Consider the following 17,952-nt stretch of genomic DNA (forward strand, 5'->3'; position numbering starts at 1 on the left):
CCCAACACACACAAAGGTCTAATTTCAGGAGGGCTGCTACCTCTTCCCAAATCCAGGGAACTGGTTACAATAAGATGCCAGGAAAAGAAAACATCCTGTTGGGATTTGGGCTCAGATCAAGCACAGGAAGAGGGTGGAGCCCCAAAGAGAAGAAACATTGAAAATCCACAAGAAATGGCTGAGTTTGTGCAAATTTTCACCAAATATACAGACTGAGTGATCTTCTCAAGTCAGCCTTCCATACTCTAGAGAACAGATTTTGCTTTTTATGTTTTCAAATTGGCTTATTAGTTCTGCAATCCCATTATTTTGTGTTTTCCGTTGCCTTGGCTGGGCTGGCCCACTTTCCACTTCGTTCTGTTATTTCACATTACCTCCCATTTGAACTCTTGGTTCATCATTTTTATGTTTGAGAGTGATTTGAATTGTTTTACCTGTACCTGTCTTCTTCCAGAATAAATCCTTTACCTGAGCCTTTATGCCATGCTTCTGTCATTTTTCCATACCAAATGTTTACAAAGTTCCTGTGCAGAGTTTCTTTTTCCTGCTTTAATCACCAGACCAGAGGCAATTCTCTCCGGCTGTCTATTTGTATCAAAATGCATAGGTGGGCTATTGCCCTCTCCTCATTTACCTGGGCATTATTTGAACATCGCCCTCAGAATATGAGTTGGTTCTGTGTTGGGACAGTGGCCTTTGCCCAGACTTCCGCTAGGGGATGGGTACCGGCGAGTTGACTGGTGAAATCTGTCTCTCCAAACTGTATAATTTGGCAAAAAGTTCTGGGCCAAAGACCACTCCACTGAGGGTATATACTGGAATCTAGGAGGGGGTTGGGTACCCGGTATCAGAAACAACGACCTTGGGCTTCACTTGATTTCCTGCTTCACAGTGAACTAATGAGCTAATTCAGCATGAAATTCCTGGATTTGGGATGTCCCAAATATTTTTTAACCTGCCTCTGTCTAATCAGGCTTATGTTTGCTGCCGAGACAATGAGCCCTAGGGCTCTAGCAGACTGTTTCCATTCTCCTTTCAGCAAGCAAGAGAGAAAAAAGTGGCCCCCAAAGCCTGTTGTTTTGCTATAAGAAACTAGGCGAACTAGGGTGTGGTGGTCCCCAGCCTTTGGCTGGTGGCCACTCCCCCGCACCCCCTGTCTTCTTGGAATGCAGTTCTTACAAAAGATGAAGTCTTAGTTTTAAATGCTGAGTCTTATTTTCTACAATTGATGTGTGGTAACTGACTCGGCAGGCCTGGGGAAGCTGAATCCATCTGAAGTGGGAGCCTAAGCCAGCAGCAGGGAACACTGAAAACCCATTAAGTGTACATGGTAGAACCCTCAACAGTTTTAGGAGCTGGCAGTGCCAGGTACCTCTGGAACTTAAAAGAGTAGAGGAAGGGATAAGGCATGTTGGTAGAAAGGGACTTAAGAAGCAGGTACATCTGGATCCCTTCTCCCACTTCCCAACACTGGGTGAACGTCCTTCTCCCAACACAGAAGAACACTGAAAGTGTCCTCCTCAGAGAGTGTAGTGTGTACAGGACCCCTGGACTGGGCACGGGAGTCCAGACCGGGACTGTGAATCTCACCCTGGAATCAGAGGGACACGTGGCTATATGTATGGATTGCTGAGAACTACCCTCCATCCCTTGGCCCTTTTCTTCCTTCCACTCAGACCCCAGAATTCTGGCAGCCAGATCTTTACCTCCAAGGAGAAAGAGACTTCTCTGGGGGAATGGAGCCCAAGAAGAAAAACCCCAAAGATACTGACCTTGGGGATTCCCCAACAAACAGCCCACCCAGATCAGGCCCATCCACAAGGTTGGAGCTCCCAATCCGTATCTACACCTCTCATTTTTAGTCACGGCAGTGAGTCAGGGTTTGCTATACATCTAAGAAAGTTCCTATGTGGGAAATAGAGACCAAAACAAATGAAACAACAACAAAAAAGCATGGAGGAAACAGACTATACAGAGTTTTGTTTTGTCTTTTTAAAGATAGAGACATAAAAGAAGATACCACATCCATGAAACAAGAATAGAGAGCTATAAAAAAGAAAATTTCAGAGAGCTATTATAAAATTTTAAAGAACATGACAGCAGAAATTTTAAATCAAATAGGAGGGTAAGGCAAGAAATAACAAGTGTTGGCAAGGATGTGGAGAAAAGGAAACCCTAATACAAATTTGATGGGAGTGTAAATCAGTGCAGGCACTATGGAAAGCACTATGGAGAATCCTCAAAATATTTTTAACATTAGACGTTAATTTAATATTTAATTAGTTTATAAATTAATATTTAATATTAAGAATACAACTACTATATGATCCAGCTATTCCACTTCTGGGTATTTTTTTAAATATTTCAAAAGTATTTATTCTTGGGAGTCTACTGCTAAGTAACACTGAATTCTCTTCTATGGAATATTTTGATATATTTATATTTTTCAGTTAAATACAAACCTTAATTTTTTTTTCAAGTTCTTTGACACTTTATAAGAATTGCCTCTCCTCCAATTTCTTTTTTTTTTCACGTTTGAAAAGCTCTATAATAGTGAAATGATGGTTTTTAAAATTTGCATATGTCATATCCATTCATGGCTCATGTTTTCCTGAATATACATTCAATGTTAGCATCAAACCAATGCAATAAAAACTCACTAATCCAAGCCCCATTCATTTGAAAGTCAATCCCCACTAATGACCTCTTATTTCTTCTTCTGTTTCTTTCCTCTCACCTAGAATTCCATTTTTTTTGAATTTTTGAATTTTATTTTATTTATTTATTTATACAGCAGGTTCTTATTAGTTATACATTTTATACATATTAGTGTATACATGTCAATCCCAGTCTCCCAATTCATCACACCAGCACCCCCCACCACCACTTTCCCCCCTTGGTGTCCATATGTTTGTATTATATGATCCAGCTATTCCACTTCTGGATATTTAACCAAAGAATACAAAAACGCTAATTTGAAAAGATATATGCACCCCAAGTTCAATAACAGCATTATTTACAATAGCCAAGATATGGAAACAACCTAAGTGTCCACTCAATTAACAGATGAATGGATAAAGAAGATGTGGTTAATCAACTATACTCCAATAAAAGCTAATTAAAAAAAGTAAAATTAAGAATCCGCCTGCCAATGCAGGGGACACAGGTTCAATCCCTGGTCTGGGAAGATCCCACATGCCACGGAGCAGCTAAGCCCGTGTGCCACAACTACAGAGCCCATGTGCCACAGCTACTGAGCCCGCGCACCACAACTACTGAAGCCCACGCACCCTAGGGCCCACACGCCACAACTACTGAGCCCATGCACTGCAAATACTGAAGGCTGTGCGCTCTAGGGCCCACGTGCCGCGACTACTGAGCCTGTGTGCTGCAACTACTGAAGCCCGCACACCTAGAGCCTGTGCTCCGCAACAAGAGAAGCCACTGCAATCAGAAGCCCTCACACTGCAATGAAGAGTAGCCCCAACTGGCCGCAACTAGAGAAAGCCTGCGCGCAGCAATGAATACCCAACGCAGCCAAAAAATAAATAAATAAATAAAAAACAAAAACAAACAAACAGAAGAGGAAGATGTGGTATATATATATATATACAATGGAATACTATTCAACCATAACAAAAGATGAAATCTTGCCATTTGTGACAACATGGATGGACCTTGAGGTTATTATGCTAAGTAAACTAAGTTAGATGGAAAAAGACAAATACTGTATTACTTCACTCACAGAAGGAATATAAAAAACAAACAAAATAAATGAACAAACCAAACAAAAACAAACATGTAGATACAGAGAACAGAGTAGTGGTTAACAGAGGGGAAGGGGTGGGAGGGGGGAGGGCAAAATGGGCAAAGAGGATCAACTGTAGGGTAACAGATGGAAACTAAATTGGTTTTGTTTTTGTTTTTTAAATTTTTGGCTGCATTGGGTATTCATTGCTGTGCGCGGGCTCTCTCTAGTTGTGGCGATCGGGAGCTCCTCTTCGTTGTAGTGCACAGGCTTCTCATTGCGGTGGCTTCTCTTGTTGTGGAGCACAGGCTCTAGGCATGCAGGCTTCAACAGTTGTGGCACGGGCTTCCCTGGTGGCGCAGTGGTTGGGAGTCCGCCTGCCGATGCAGGGGACGCGGGTTTGTGCCCTGGTCCGGGAAGATCCCACATGCCACGGAGCGGCTGGGCCCGTGAGCCATGGCCGCTGAGCCTGCACGTCCGGAGCCTATGTTCCGCAACGGGAGAGGCCACAACGGTGAGAAGTCCACGCACCGCAAAAAACAAACAAAAATAACAGTTGTGGCACATGGGCTCAGTAGTTGTGGCTCACAGGCTCTAGAGCACAGGCTTAGTAGTTGTGGCACACAGGCTTAGTTGCTCCACAGCACTTGGGATCTTCCTGGACCAGGGATGGAACCCATGTCCCCTGCATTGGCAGGCGGATTCTTAACCCCTGTGCCACCAGGGAAGTCCCAAAACCAAATTTTTGGTGGTGAGCACGCTGTGGGGTACACAGAGGTAGAAACATAGTGTTGTACACATGAAACTTATATAATGCTATAAACCAATGTTACCTCAACAAAAAATAAATTTTAAAAAATTCAAGGGTGAAAAAGAGGGAGGCAACAGGACAGACTTCTGGGTTGACAGGTCATTTGTTCACCAAAGGAGCAGGAGAAAGATTTATCAATTTTGGAAATGTTGGTTGAAAAAATAAACAAAAATGTATAAAATTAAATTAAATAGAAGGGTTGGAAGATAAAGCTGAGATTTGAAATCTCCTGGAAAACACAGCAAAGAGCCTAAGAGAGAAATAACTGAAGAGAAAAGATAAGAAAATCAGAGGACCAGTCCAAGAGGTTCAACATCTGAATAGCAGGAATTCCACCAAGAGAAAACTGAGGAGAAGAAATCATTGTGAAATTATTTAAGAAATGTTCCCAGAAGTAAACAGCATAAGTTGCTAAACTGAAGGGGCCCAGTGAATATCCAGCAAACTGTGGCCCATGGGCTAAATTCAGCCTGCCGCGTGTTCTGTACAGACCTTTACAACTTTTAAAGGGGTGGGAAAAAAGAAGTGGCAGAGATCATATACGAACCACAAAAACTAAAGTATTTAAACCCATGACCCTTTACAGAAAAAGTTTCCTAAACCTGGTCTTGCACAATGGATAAGAACAGACAAATACCAAGGCAAATTACCATGAAAGTACAGAACACTAGGGACAGAGTGAAACTTTCAGAGGGGACGACATGGGATATGTACAAAAGATCAGGATTCCAATGGCTTCAAAAACTTCTCAAAGGCAACACTAGAAATTAAGATGACAGTAGAGCCATGTCTTCAAAATTCTAAACACAAACAATTTCCAATGTAGAATTCTACACTCCTCCAAACCATCAATGAAATATGAGGGTAAAATAGATATTTTCAGACATGCAAGGTCTCAATAAAATTACCTCCCTTTTCTCAGAAGCTCCTGGGAGATGAGCTCCACCAAAACAGGAGAGAGTAAACCAAGAAAGGAAGACACAAAATACAAGAGACAGGACAATTCAAAACAAGAGAGGTGAGAAAAATCCCAGGAGGATGGTGAATGGAAGTCCAGGGTACTGGGGATGCACTAGAGGAAGACTGCCAGTCTCTGCAGGAACGCGGCTTTATTTTTACCACATGGTTACCACGTCCAGGGCTCTTTTTTCTGTTGCATAGAACCAGGTTTCCCTGTGGCCTCATTTCATGTAGTGCAGATCTGCTGGTGATGAATTCTTTCAACTTTTTTGAAAGTGTTTATCTTGCTTTGTTGCTGAGGGATATATTCTCTGGGTATAAAATTCTATGTTAATATTTTGTATCTTTCAGTCCTTTAAAGACAGTGCTCTGCTGCCTTAAGAAATCTGCTGCCATCTTTATCTCTGCTCTGTACATAACGTGTCTTTGCTCTCTGGCTCATTAAACATTTTGCTTTTTATCACTGCTTTTAAGCAGTTTTGGTTATGATGTGCCTTGGTGTAGATTTCTTCATGTTGCTTATGCTTGGGGTTCATTGGAATTCTTCGATCTAAGAGTTTATAGTTTTCATCAAATTTGGGAAATGTTCAGCTAATATTTTTTCAAATATTGTTTCTGACCCCCCTCATTCTTTTCAGCTGTATATATATTAGGCTCCTTGACGTTGTCTAACATCTTGCTGATACTCTCTTGTTTTTATTCCCCCAATCTTTTTTCTACGTTTCACTTTGAATAGTTTCTATTGCTTTGACTTCAAGTTCACTATTTTTTTCTTCTGCAATGTCTAACCTGTAACTCTAACCTTTAATAAAAAGCATTTGTGTAGAGATAAAAACAAAGATGGCAAGAGGTTAACCATTGTGAAATCTAGGCAGAAGATAGGTGGGTAATCATTACACTATTCTTTCAACTTTCCAGTATGTTGGAAATTTTTCTTAATAAGGGATTGGGGGGCAGAGGAAGAATGAGTATTACCTCTCTATGAGAAACCGACCAGATCTTTCAGTCTCAGCGAAAGTTCAATAAAGCTTATTACTCTAACGAGAGCTTCAAATTCCTTAAACGGTAAGTAGGAGAAAGAGATGGAGCGCAGGCTCAGTAGTTGTGGCTCATGGGCTTAGTTGCTCCGTGGCATGTGGGATCTTCCCGGACCAGGGCGCAAACCCGTGTCCCCTGTCTTGGCAGGCGGATTCTTAACCACCGCGCCACCAGGGAAGCCCCCGACGCACCCTTAACTCTTTCCAACACCTGATGACGCCCCAACCCTAATCTCCAGCCCAGACCTCCTGCACATCTGCCCTTAGGCAGTCCACAGGCACCGGAAGCACAATGCCTGCAAAAGGAAACGTCCCCCAGCAAACCTGCTTCTGCTCCTTCTTTCACGTCTCAGCGAATGATGCGGCCTTCCAGTAGGTTGCCAAAGCCGGAAAACTGGGAATCTTCCCCAACTCCTTCCCCTCACCCTCTGCATCCAATCAATCACCGTAACCTGACACTTCTACCTCTGAAGACTCCTTCAAGTCACTTTACTTCTCGCCACCTGCCGCTACTTCTCCATCCCCCCCCCCACCACCTCCAGCCTGGACCACCACCATAGCTCCTAACTGAAACCTCAATCCAGCCTCCACACAGCAACCAGAGGTCTTTCTAAGCCATGTCTCTCCCCAGCTTAAAGCCTTCAGTGGTGTCCCAGTGCTCCTGGAATGGGGATAAAGTTCCTTCACAAGCACAGGAAAGCCCTGAGCACCTCTTCAACTTCTCTGTGCATACTCCCTTGGCCCCCAGCTCCAGCCAGGCTCCAGCCTTCTCATTTTCTTGCCAAGCCTGGATATTTCTCTATGTGACTTAACTGTCCCCCAGGCCCCATCACCACCACCCTCCTCTTGGCCAGCTCCTCCACATCCTCTGGGTCCCCTCAGCCTCCCTCAGTACCCAGGCCTTGTTGGGCGGGGGCTCCACCACGTGCTCCAACATCACCACACCTCAGTGCCCCTCTCAGGGCACTTACCGCAATGTATTACCACTGCCTGTCTGAATCCCACTTGGACCAGGCCTCCTTATACATCATTACATCTGCAGCTCCCGCACAGCTTCTGGCACATAGGAATGACTGCATAAACGTTGGCGAAATGAATAAAACCCTTGGTCCCAGAACCCACCAAAGCATGCTGAAATGGAAACAAGCCATGATGTATGGTCCTGGGTTTCTCTGGCATCTCAGAGTCCTCCAAACAAGGAGTGACTGCTGGAGACTCTGATTCAAACCTGTCTCTTCACAGCTAGGCTCCAATGATTTTTTTTAAATGTGTTTGTTTTTCTCTACTTTTCTCCACATCTCTCTAAATTTTTTAGCTCCCAAGAATAAAATAGGCTTTCCTAGTGCAATAGTTACTTAATATCTCATTTACTTCCTATGAGGTCAGCTGTTAGGCCAAACCATTAGTAGACATTTAAAGTGAAATACCATCAGCATATAAGAAACAGAAAGAAAGGAATATTGGAAATCTGCCCTGTGAGAGCTTGCAATTTGAGCCATTAGTAGTTATGCTTACTTTGGAGCCCCAAAGACATATATTAAGATCAGATCAGTGTATATCAGAAGCAAATTGCTTTGTTTTAACCAACGCAAACTTTCCCAAAGAGCACTGAGTGGGCAACAGCTGGCTGTTATCTGGTGATTACTAGATCCTGTGTCTATCAAAACTATTGAGCGATTTGTTTCCTTGACTCTGCTAAGGACTTACTCATAACCTTCAGCAGACAAACTTATCTCGGTAATTATATCTGTAAAATAATAATAACCACTTATAATGACTCACTGTTTTCTGAGCAATTTTTTGGATTATTATTTAATGCAAGCCTTCAAAGAATTCTGTGATGCTGGGATTAGAATTTCCAATTGAAAAAGATGTTAGGGGCTTCCCTGGTGGCGCAGTGGTTGAGAGTCCGCCTGCCGATGCAGGGGACACGGGTTCGTGCCCCGGTCTGGGAGGATTCCACATGCCGCGGAGTGGCTGGGCCCGTGAGCCATGGCCGCTGAGCCTGTGCGTCCGGAGCCCGTGCTCACAAGGGGAGAGGCCACAACAGTGAGAGGCCCGCGTTCCGCAAAAAAAAAAAAAAAAAAAAAAAGAAAGAAAAAGATGTTAAAAAGCACGTCCTGGTCACCCAGCCACTAGGGGTTGGAACTGGAACTGTCAGCTGGATGTTCTGACTTCTAGTCTAGAACTCTTTCCACTCCACAATACTGCTTTGCGCTGACTTTTTTTTTTTTTTAATTTTAATTTTTAAAAAAGCCTAGGGACAAAAAGCAAGTAAAACTCATACTTGCTGCAATTCCAATGAAGTCCTGGCTATCCCGCCCTAACTTCAGTGCTAGCAACAGCCCTTCAGAGGAGAAACTGATTGAAGCAATCAAATCAGAGGATCGCCTTGGGGATTCTCCAAGCACTTCTCACAGAGGCAAGCCACAGGACTGGGGTTCACGATTTATGGCTGTTGAGTTGCCAGTGATAACTTCACAATTTGGCCTGACTACTCCACTAAAGAAAAGATTCTTCATTAGCAGCCAAACCCCTGTTTGTCTAAGAGGTGCTGTGTGTCAAAAACACCAGAGGGAAAATCTTTTAGTGCATATTCAAAAAGCCCTTTTTGGATCCTGTGATAGACATGCTCTCTTACATCTGATGGGTGACACATGGATGATCCCTGAGTCGCAAACTGCTTCTCATCGAAATTTTATCCCAAATTAAACTACTTATCACCCTATCATAAGAGTGACATTTAGTCCAAAACAAAGAAGACTGTGTTTAGAAATAAACGGCAAGAATACTGCATATTAAAAAACTACAGGGAGGCAGCGGAGAGGGGAGGGTGGGGAGCCTCTGGGATTCAACCAAAGCTGTATTCAAATGACAACTCATATCCTTAGATGCTTTTATTAGAAAAAAATTAACCAAGCATTTGATTCAAGAAATTAGAATAAGAACACACACACACATACCCCACAGAAGGAAGAAACTGAGTTTTTTAAAAGACAATTAAAATAGACAAATCACTACCAAGTATTTCCATGAAAATAATAATACTAACAGGGTAGAATGAGAAAAGAGATCACAACTACCGAAGCAGAAGATATTTTTAAAATTATACAAATCTAATTTAAAGTTAATAAATTTGAAAATTTTAGGTTGAAAGGTCTATTTTATAAGAAAATATAAATTGCCAAAATTGATTCAAGAAGCTGAAGAAAGCCTGAATAAATAAATAGTAATCAAATACATTTAAAAGACTGTCAAATATTTATCCTCTTCCCACCCAAAAGCAACAAATTCAAATAGTTTTATGGATAAATCATTCCTAACATTCAGGGAAAGGAATGTCCATGTTATTTCATCTATTCTGGAACATGCAAAAAGATAAGAAACTTCCCAATTCATTTAAGGAGAGACAATTTCTGATGCAGAAGATCTGAAAAAGACGGGAGAGAGACAGGAATTATACACACACACACACACAAACACACACACACACACACATATATAAAATACATAGTATTCAACTGTTCATTCCAAATATTTCTTGAGTGCCCACTATGTACCAGCATTGCTCTCGGTGCTGGGGATACAGAAGTGAACAAAACAAAGGCTATGCTCTCACGGAGCTTACATTTGGCTGGTGGAGGCCGAGATAAAAAAAACACAAAGAAAACAGTTAAGTATGAAACGTCAGATTTGACAATTCAGCATGGTGAGGGGGATGAGAAAGTAGGGGGAATTTCAATTTTATATAAAGTAGTCAGAGGAGACCTCACTGGTGAGGTGGCATTTGACCAGAGACCTAAAGGAATTAAGGGAACAAGCATGCAGATATCTGAAGGAAGAACATTTCAGACATAGGTAACAACAAATGCAAAGCCCTGAGGTGGGAACATACTTGGAATGATCAAAGAACAGCAAGAAGGCTCCAATGCTAATGAATATAGACGTAAAAATAATAAGTAGAATTTAATAACACTGAAAAAGAATACTGCATGTCTAACAAGTTTATCTCAGAAATGCAATGAATGATTGCTCAATATTATAATTAATTAATTATATTACATTACTAGATTAAATAAGAAAAACTATATGATCGTTTCAAAAGAAACTAAACCAGTAGCTAAGCCTGGTTTTAAAAACAAAACAAAAACTCTTAGTAAGCTAGAACTAAAAAGAAGTAATTTGGATGTCAACTTCCTTAGGGAAGCTTTCTCTAACCTCCCCAGGCTTACACCAGACTAGTGCCCTGTATCATTCCTTTGTAATTCTCATCACAATTATAACTAACAAATTATTTGTATTAACTGTAAGACGACCATATTAGAATCCTTTTGAAAAGTGAGGCGTTTCAAAAATATGATACTTTTAATTAATAAACTAGGAATGAAGATACAATGTGACCATTTAACAACAATTTTTAAAATTTAAATGAATTGTCCAAAAGGACACAGGATAAGAGTTATAACAAGAATAAGTAGTTTTTATTAAAAGTACACAGAAAAGGGCTTCCCTGGTGGCGCAGTGGTTAAGAATCTGCCTGCCAATGAAGGGGACATGGGTTTGAGCCCTGGTCCAGGAAGATCCCACATGCCACTAGGCCCGTGCACCACAACTACTGAGTCTGCGCTCTAGAGCCCACATGCCACAACTACTGAAGCACACACGCCTAGAGCCCTCAAGCCACAACTTCTGAGCCCACATGCCTAGAGCCCGTGCTCCGCAACAAGAGAAGCCACCACAGTGAGAAGCATGTGCACTACAACAGAGTAGCCTCCACTCGCCATAACTAGAGAAAGCCTGCACACAGCAATGAAGACCCAATGCAGCCAAAAATAAAAATATAAATAAATAAATTTGTATTTTAAAAAAATAAATAAAAATGGGCAAAGGGTTTGTGTAGACATCTCTCCGAAGAATATATACACATGGTCAATAAGCACATGAAAAAATGCTCAACATCACTAGCTGTTAAGGAAATGCAAATCAAAACCGCAATGGGATACCACTTCACACCCACTAGGATGGCTATAATCAAAAAGACAGATAGGGACTTCCCTGGTGGCACAATGGTTAACAATCTGCCTGCCACTTCCCTGGTGGTGCAGTGGTTAACAATCCGCCTGCCAATGCAGGGGACACGGGTTTGATCCCTGGTCCGGGAGGGTCTCACATGCCGCAGAGCAACTGGGCCCGTGAGCCACAGCTACTGAGCCTGCGCTCTAGAGCCCATGAGCCACAACTGCTGAGCCCATGTGCTGCAGCTGCTGAAGCCCGCAGGCCTGGAGCCCGTGCTCTGTAACAGGATAGGCCTGTTACAATGAGAGGCCTGTGTGCAATGAGAGGCCCGCGCACAGCAACGAAGAGTGGCCCCTGCTTGCTGCAGCTGGAGAAAGCCCGTGTGCAGCAACGAAGACCCAATGCAGCCAAAAATAGAAATAAATAAAATTTTTTTAAAAAAGAAAGATAACAAGTGCTGGTAAGGATATTATGAAATAGGAGCCTTCATACACTGCTGATGGGAATGTACAATGGTGCAGTCACTTTGGAAAACAGTTTGGCAGTTCCTCAGAAAGTTAATTACCATATGTCCCAGGAATTCTATTCCTAGGTATCTACCCAAGAGAACTGAAAACACGTTTCAAATATAATAAGTGTAACATAAATTCTTCCAATCCATGAACATAGTATATCTCTGCATTTCTTTAAGCTTTGCTATCTTTCATCAGTATTTTGTAACTTTCAGCATGCAGATCTAGAACACATTCTTTTAGATTTACACCCAAGTATTTCATGGTTTTTGTTCTACTATAAATGATACTATTTTAGATTTCAATTTCTAATTGTTCATTGCTAGTATATAGAAATACAACATATTTTTGTAAATTGATTTTGTGTCCTGCAACCTTGCTAAACTATCTGCAATTCTCCTTACCATACAGTTGCTCCCTTATTTGTGAAGTTAAGAATTTTTATTTTTACACTGCAATACAGCAAAGAAACTAGAATATTAAAAGTAAATTTGTTAAAACGTCAATTCTCCCCAAACCAATCTATAGATTCAAGACAATTCCAAACAGAATCCCAGAATTTTTAAAATAGAAATTGACAAGCTCAGTCTAAAATTTATATGGAAAAGCAAATGAACCAAAAGAAGCAAAACAATTTTGAAAAAGAAAAACAAAGTTGGAGGACTCACAATATCCGGTTTCCAGTCTTACTTTAAAGCTACAGTAATTGAGTCAGAATGAGTGTGAGTGAAAGCATACATATAGGTCAAGAAATAGAACAGGGAGTCCAAAAATAGACCCACCCAAAGATGGTCAATTGATTCTCAACAAAGAACAAAAACAATTCAATGGGGAAAAAGGATAGTCTTTTCAACAAATGGTGCTGGAACAAATAGATACTCACAAACAAAAAAATGTACATATTTACAAAAATGAACTTTGATCATAGCTCACAATATATAAAATGAACTCAAAATGGACCAAAGACTAAATATAAAGCCTAAAACCACAAAACATCTAGATGAAAACACAGGAAAAAAACAAACATAGAAAATCTTTGTGAACTTGGGTTAGGCAGAGATTTCTTAGATAGGATACCAAAAGTACAATCCATAAAAGAAAAAATTGATAAATTGGACTTCATAAAAATTAAGAATTTCTGCTCTTTGAAAAATACTGTTAATAGAACAAAAAGACAAGTCACTAACTGTGAGAAAGTATTTGTAATTCACGTATCTGATGAAAGAAATGTACCCAGAATACATAAAGACCTCTCAAAACTAAAATAATAAGAAAACAGACAACCCAGTAAACAATATGCAAAAGATTTGGACATTTCACCAAAGAAGATACACAGATGGCAAATAAACACACAAAAAAATGCTTAACATTACTAGTCATTAGGAAAATGCAAATTAAAATCATAAGATACCACTACCTCTGAGAATGGCTAAAATTTTTTAAACTGACGATACCAAGGACTAACAAGGATGCTGGTGAAAAATGTAAAACGGTGTAGCCACTCTGGAAAACAAATTTGACAGTTTCTTATAAAGTTAAATTAACACACTTATCACGCAGCCCATTAATCCCACTCCTAGGTATTTACATATCCAAGTGATATGTTCACACAAAACCTGTGACTGCTTCTAGAAGCATTGTAGAAGCATTTGCAATTGCCCAGAAAGTGAATAACTCAAATGCCCTTTAGCTGGGGAATGGAGAAACTGTAGTACATTCGTACAACAGAAGAGAGTAGTTGGCAATGAGAAGGGACAAACTACAGATATATGCAACATGGATGATTGTCAAATGCATTATGCTAATTTAAAGAAGGCACATTCAAAAAGCTACATACTTGGGCTTCCCTGGTGGCGCAGTGGTTGAGAATCCACCTGCCGATGCAGGGGACACGGGTTCGTGCCCCGGTCCGGGAAGATCCCACGTGCCGCGGAGCGGCTGGGCCCGTGAGCCGTGGCCGCTGAGCCTGCGCGTCCGGAGCCTGTGCTCCGCAACGGGAGAGGCCACAGCAGTGAGAGGCCCGCGTACCGCAAAAAAAAAAAAAAAAAAAAAAAAAAAAAAAAAAAAAAAAAAAAAAGCTACATACTGTATGATTCCATTGATAACGACATTCTGGAAAAGGCAAACATATAGGGACAGAGAACAGTTCAGTGGTCGCCAGGGCCTGGGGGTGGGAGGGCAGGATGACCATAAAGGGGCTGCACAAGGGAATCTGGGGGATGATGACCTGCTCTGTATCCTGATTATGGTAGTGACTATATGACTATATGTAATGGCTGAAATTTGAAGAACTGTTCACTAAAAAGGGTAAATTTTACTTATGCAAATTATACCTTAATTTAGAAATGAAAAAATGCAACATGTATTTAATATATTTCAAAATATAACACTTAAATTATCTGTATGCTAACCAAAGTTTCTTTAAAAAAAAAAGTGTAAAAATGAATGAAAACTGCTTCAATCTAGGTGTCCTCTCAACTTCTGACACATCCTATGACTCAGGGCTCCATCTGAAAAAGGTATGTAATATATTTAAAACACAAATTGAAACTACATTCTTTTCCAAAATAATGTGATTCTTATAAACTAACATGAGGAGAAATTGCTAACAGCGAGGAAACAAGAAAAGCAGTACATTTTGTAATCCTTGCATCTTTGAAACACACTGGCAAAACTTCAGGGAATGAGTAAATTTTGGTTTACAACATGGATTTACATAATTGAAACATCATCCATTAACATAAACTAGATTAAAAAAATGCCTCGAAAAAAATGAAATTCTCGAGACTGAGACTGACGTATACACATTAATATGTATAAAATGGATAACTAATAAGAACCTGCTGTATAAAAAAATAAATGAAATTCTACAATTTAAAAAAAAACGAAAATTGATGACTAATAAGAACTTGCTGTAAAAATAAATAAATAAAATAAAATTCAAAAATTATTTTAAAAAATGAAATTCTCCTTTGTCTTACAATCTCTTTGCAAAGTCAACAGCAGAAAAAAAAAAGAGAAAAACAACTACATTTTATAGAAAGAAAATAAAGAAAAAAAAGTAAAGAAACGAGTAGAACTGGAAACAGAAGTTGGGTCAGGTTACAAATCATCCATATATTCTTCAGGTCTATTCTTCCATTTTCCAGCTCATTTGCACCTCGCTCAAGAAGTTTACCGAAGACTCCACTTTCTCCCCCAAAACCCTGGCCCCCCAGGAAAGAAGTATTCTACCTCTTCTTGAAATCCTCTAACATTTGTACTGAACCTCTTTGTTGATCTTTTCATAATGATAACATTGACTGAATTTACTGTGTCAAGAACTGTATCAGACGCTATACCTGCATTACCTCATTTAATACTCATAGAACCACATAAGGTAGGTGCTTTTATTACCCATTTTATAGATGAAGAAATTGAAGCACAAGAGGGTTCCATTATCTACCAAAGTCACACAGCCAATAGTGGTAGATCAGAATTTTATCCCAGGTAGTTCAAATCCAGAGCCCATTCTCTGAATCGCTATACATAAAGATTAAGTCGTTCATCCAACATTTACAAAGACTAAGCACTAACTCTCACACTAAAGACGGACTTAACAGAAAAACAAATATTGTATCTTATTGCATATATGTGGAATCTAGGAAAATGGTACAGATGAACCTGTTTGCATGGCAGAAATAGAGACACAGACGTAGAGAACAAACGTATGGACACCAAGGGGGGCAAGGCGGGGGTGGGATGAACTGGGAGATTGAGATTGACATATATACTAATGCGAACCTGCTGTATAGCACAGGGAACTCTACTCAGTGCTCTGTGGTGACCTAAATGGGAAGGAAATCCAAAAAAGAGGGGATATATATGCATATAGCTGATTCACTTCGCTGTACAGCAGAAACTAACACAACATTGTTAAGCAACTATACCCCAATTTAAAAAAGAAGAAAAAAAAGGAGTATACATATTCAAAAAAACCAGACAGACTTAAGAATAAGATGAGGTCCTACTCTCCCATGAAAGAGCTTCTGGTCTAGATGGAGACCAACACAAAGAAGTGCCATACACTGGTTATACCTTACGTATGTCAGGGGAGTGACAGGGAGGGCATCTCAGGATTGTCTGTGTCTGTCACAACAGTGTGACACTGTCCCACATTTTAGTGTCCCTGTATTCCCCCATAATTCCTACCAGGCTCTGAACAAACCTTTGTTGAATGAACAGCTAACACCCATCTACTCTACTTTTGTTGTGTCTGTACCTACTGCCACCCTAAAACTCAACTTAGAAAGATGTGACAGGAAGCCCAAAACTACATTTTCCTTCCTCTCAATCACATCCTTAAGAACATTGATTCATTCCATGAATATTTATTGACTACCGATATGACCAGCCACTGTTTTTGGTATGGGATACAGGGATGAACATATCAGATAAAGACCATGCTCTCCCGGAAGCAGCATTCAAGTGCATGAAACAATCAAACAAGCACCAAAAACAAAACCAAACAGACAAAAAACCCACCAACCAAAAAAACAAAAAATGAAACAGTATCACTCCAGATCATTTTAAGTGCTACGAAGAAAATAAAATTAGGGAATATGACAAGCAGTGACTGTGAGGTGTTAATTAGACCGGGAAGACCAGGCTGTGAAGATGACGTTTAAACTGGTGCGTGTTGGTTAAAAAACATCTTTTTTTTACTCCTATCTGTAGAGGAAAAAGGCAAAGCTAGAAATCCCATCCGAAATTAGGAGTCAGAATTAATAGAATTCTTTGTGTCACTGACAAAGAATTGCGAAAATATTTTTTCCAAAATTTATACCTAACTCAATTGTTATAGAAATAGAATGCCGTTCACACATTCACCAACTTTATGTAAAATTGGTTTGTTTTTATTTTTGTAAACAGTGGCTTTGCTTTACTCAGAAAATAAATTTTGACCATATTACACATTTTTTTTTTTTTTTGATACTTGCTTCTAAAAGTTGGGGGGAGGTACCTGCATGAACAAGGGTCATGGCAAAAGGATGCAAAAACGTGATTTCGGTAACACCTGTTTTCGGGATTTTGTTTTAAAAGCACCTTATTCAAATATAACATTTTAAAGAATGTAACATAACAATCCACATTTCACAACCCTTTAAAAAGCATACTGGAAGGAAATGGTATATCTAGAACAATGAAGAAAGTTATTTTTTACTAATGCTGGAAGGAAATGGACACCAGGTTTTTTTAAAAATTAATTAACACTGATTTTGGCAAGTCATTTAACTGCTCTGAGCCTCCATTTCTTTCCCAAGAGTAAAATGAAGGTGTTGACATTAAAGGATCCCTATGGGTCCTTCCAGCCCTAAACGCTTTGATTGGCCTTTAAAAATCGAAGGTACGTGATTCAGAACCTTCACCGCATGGGGAAGGCAGGTGATAATTATCGTGGGCACTTTTTTAAAAACTTGCTCGTTTTGGGGTTCAGTTTTTACAACAATTTTCTTTTGGTGTAACAGGTCAGATAAGGTTGTACAATTAGGAATATTTTCTATATATCAACGAAAAGAATAAGGAAGAAGAAACAATTATGATGCCTCAAAAGGACCATTACAGTCAAAAACATTGGACAACCAGAGAGAGAGAGCTAGAGGAATTGCTCTAATATGACAGAATCGTTGGAAAGGAAACTAATTTCCACCATTTTAATTGTATTTCCTTTCTTATCCTCTCCCACAAAGTCCACTTTTAATTTTCTCTCAATTCCAAAAGAGGTAGCGAAAGTTACAGCAATCCTCTCACATTTTCTGTTAAAGAAACAGCCGAAATATTGAAGAGGCACTATTTGTCTACACAGATCATCAAGCTTATTTAGCACTA

At 40.0% G+C, this 17,952-nt stretch overlaps 1 protein-coding gene across 2 annotated transcripts in view; it reads right to left on the reverse strand.

Moving 5' to 3' along the window:
• The window catches only part of STXBP1 (syntaxin binding protein 1), a 69,815-nt gene that overhangs the window by 50,500 nt on the left and 1,363 nt on the right, over positions 1–17,952 (reverse strand). The gene's annotated exons all lie outside the window — the stretch shown is intronic.

The sequence above is a fragment of the Kogia breviceps genome, chromosome 8 (genome assembly GCF_026419965.1).
Source record: "Kogia breviceps isolate mKogBre1 chromosome 8, mKogBre1 haplotype 1, whole genome shotgun sequence".
NCBI classification, from domain to species: Eukaryota; Metazoa; Chordata; class Mammalia; order Artiodactyla; family Physeteridae; genus Kogia; species Kogia breviceps.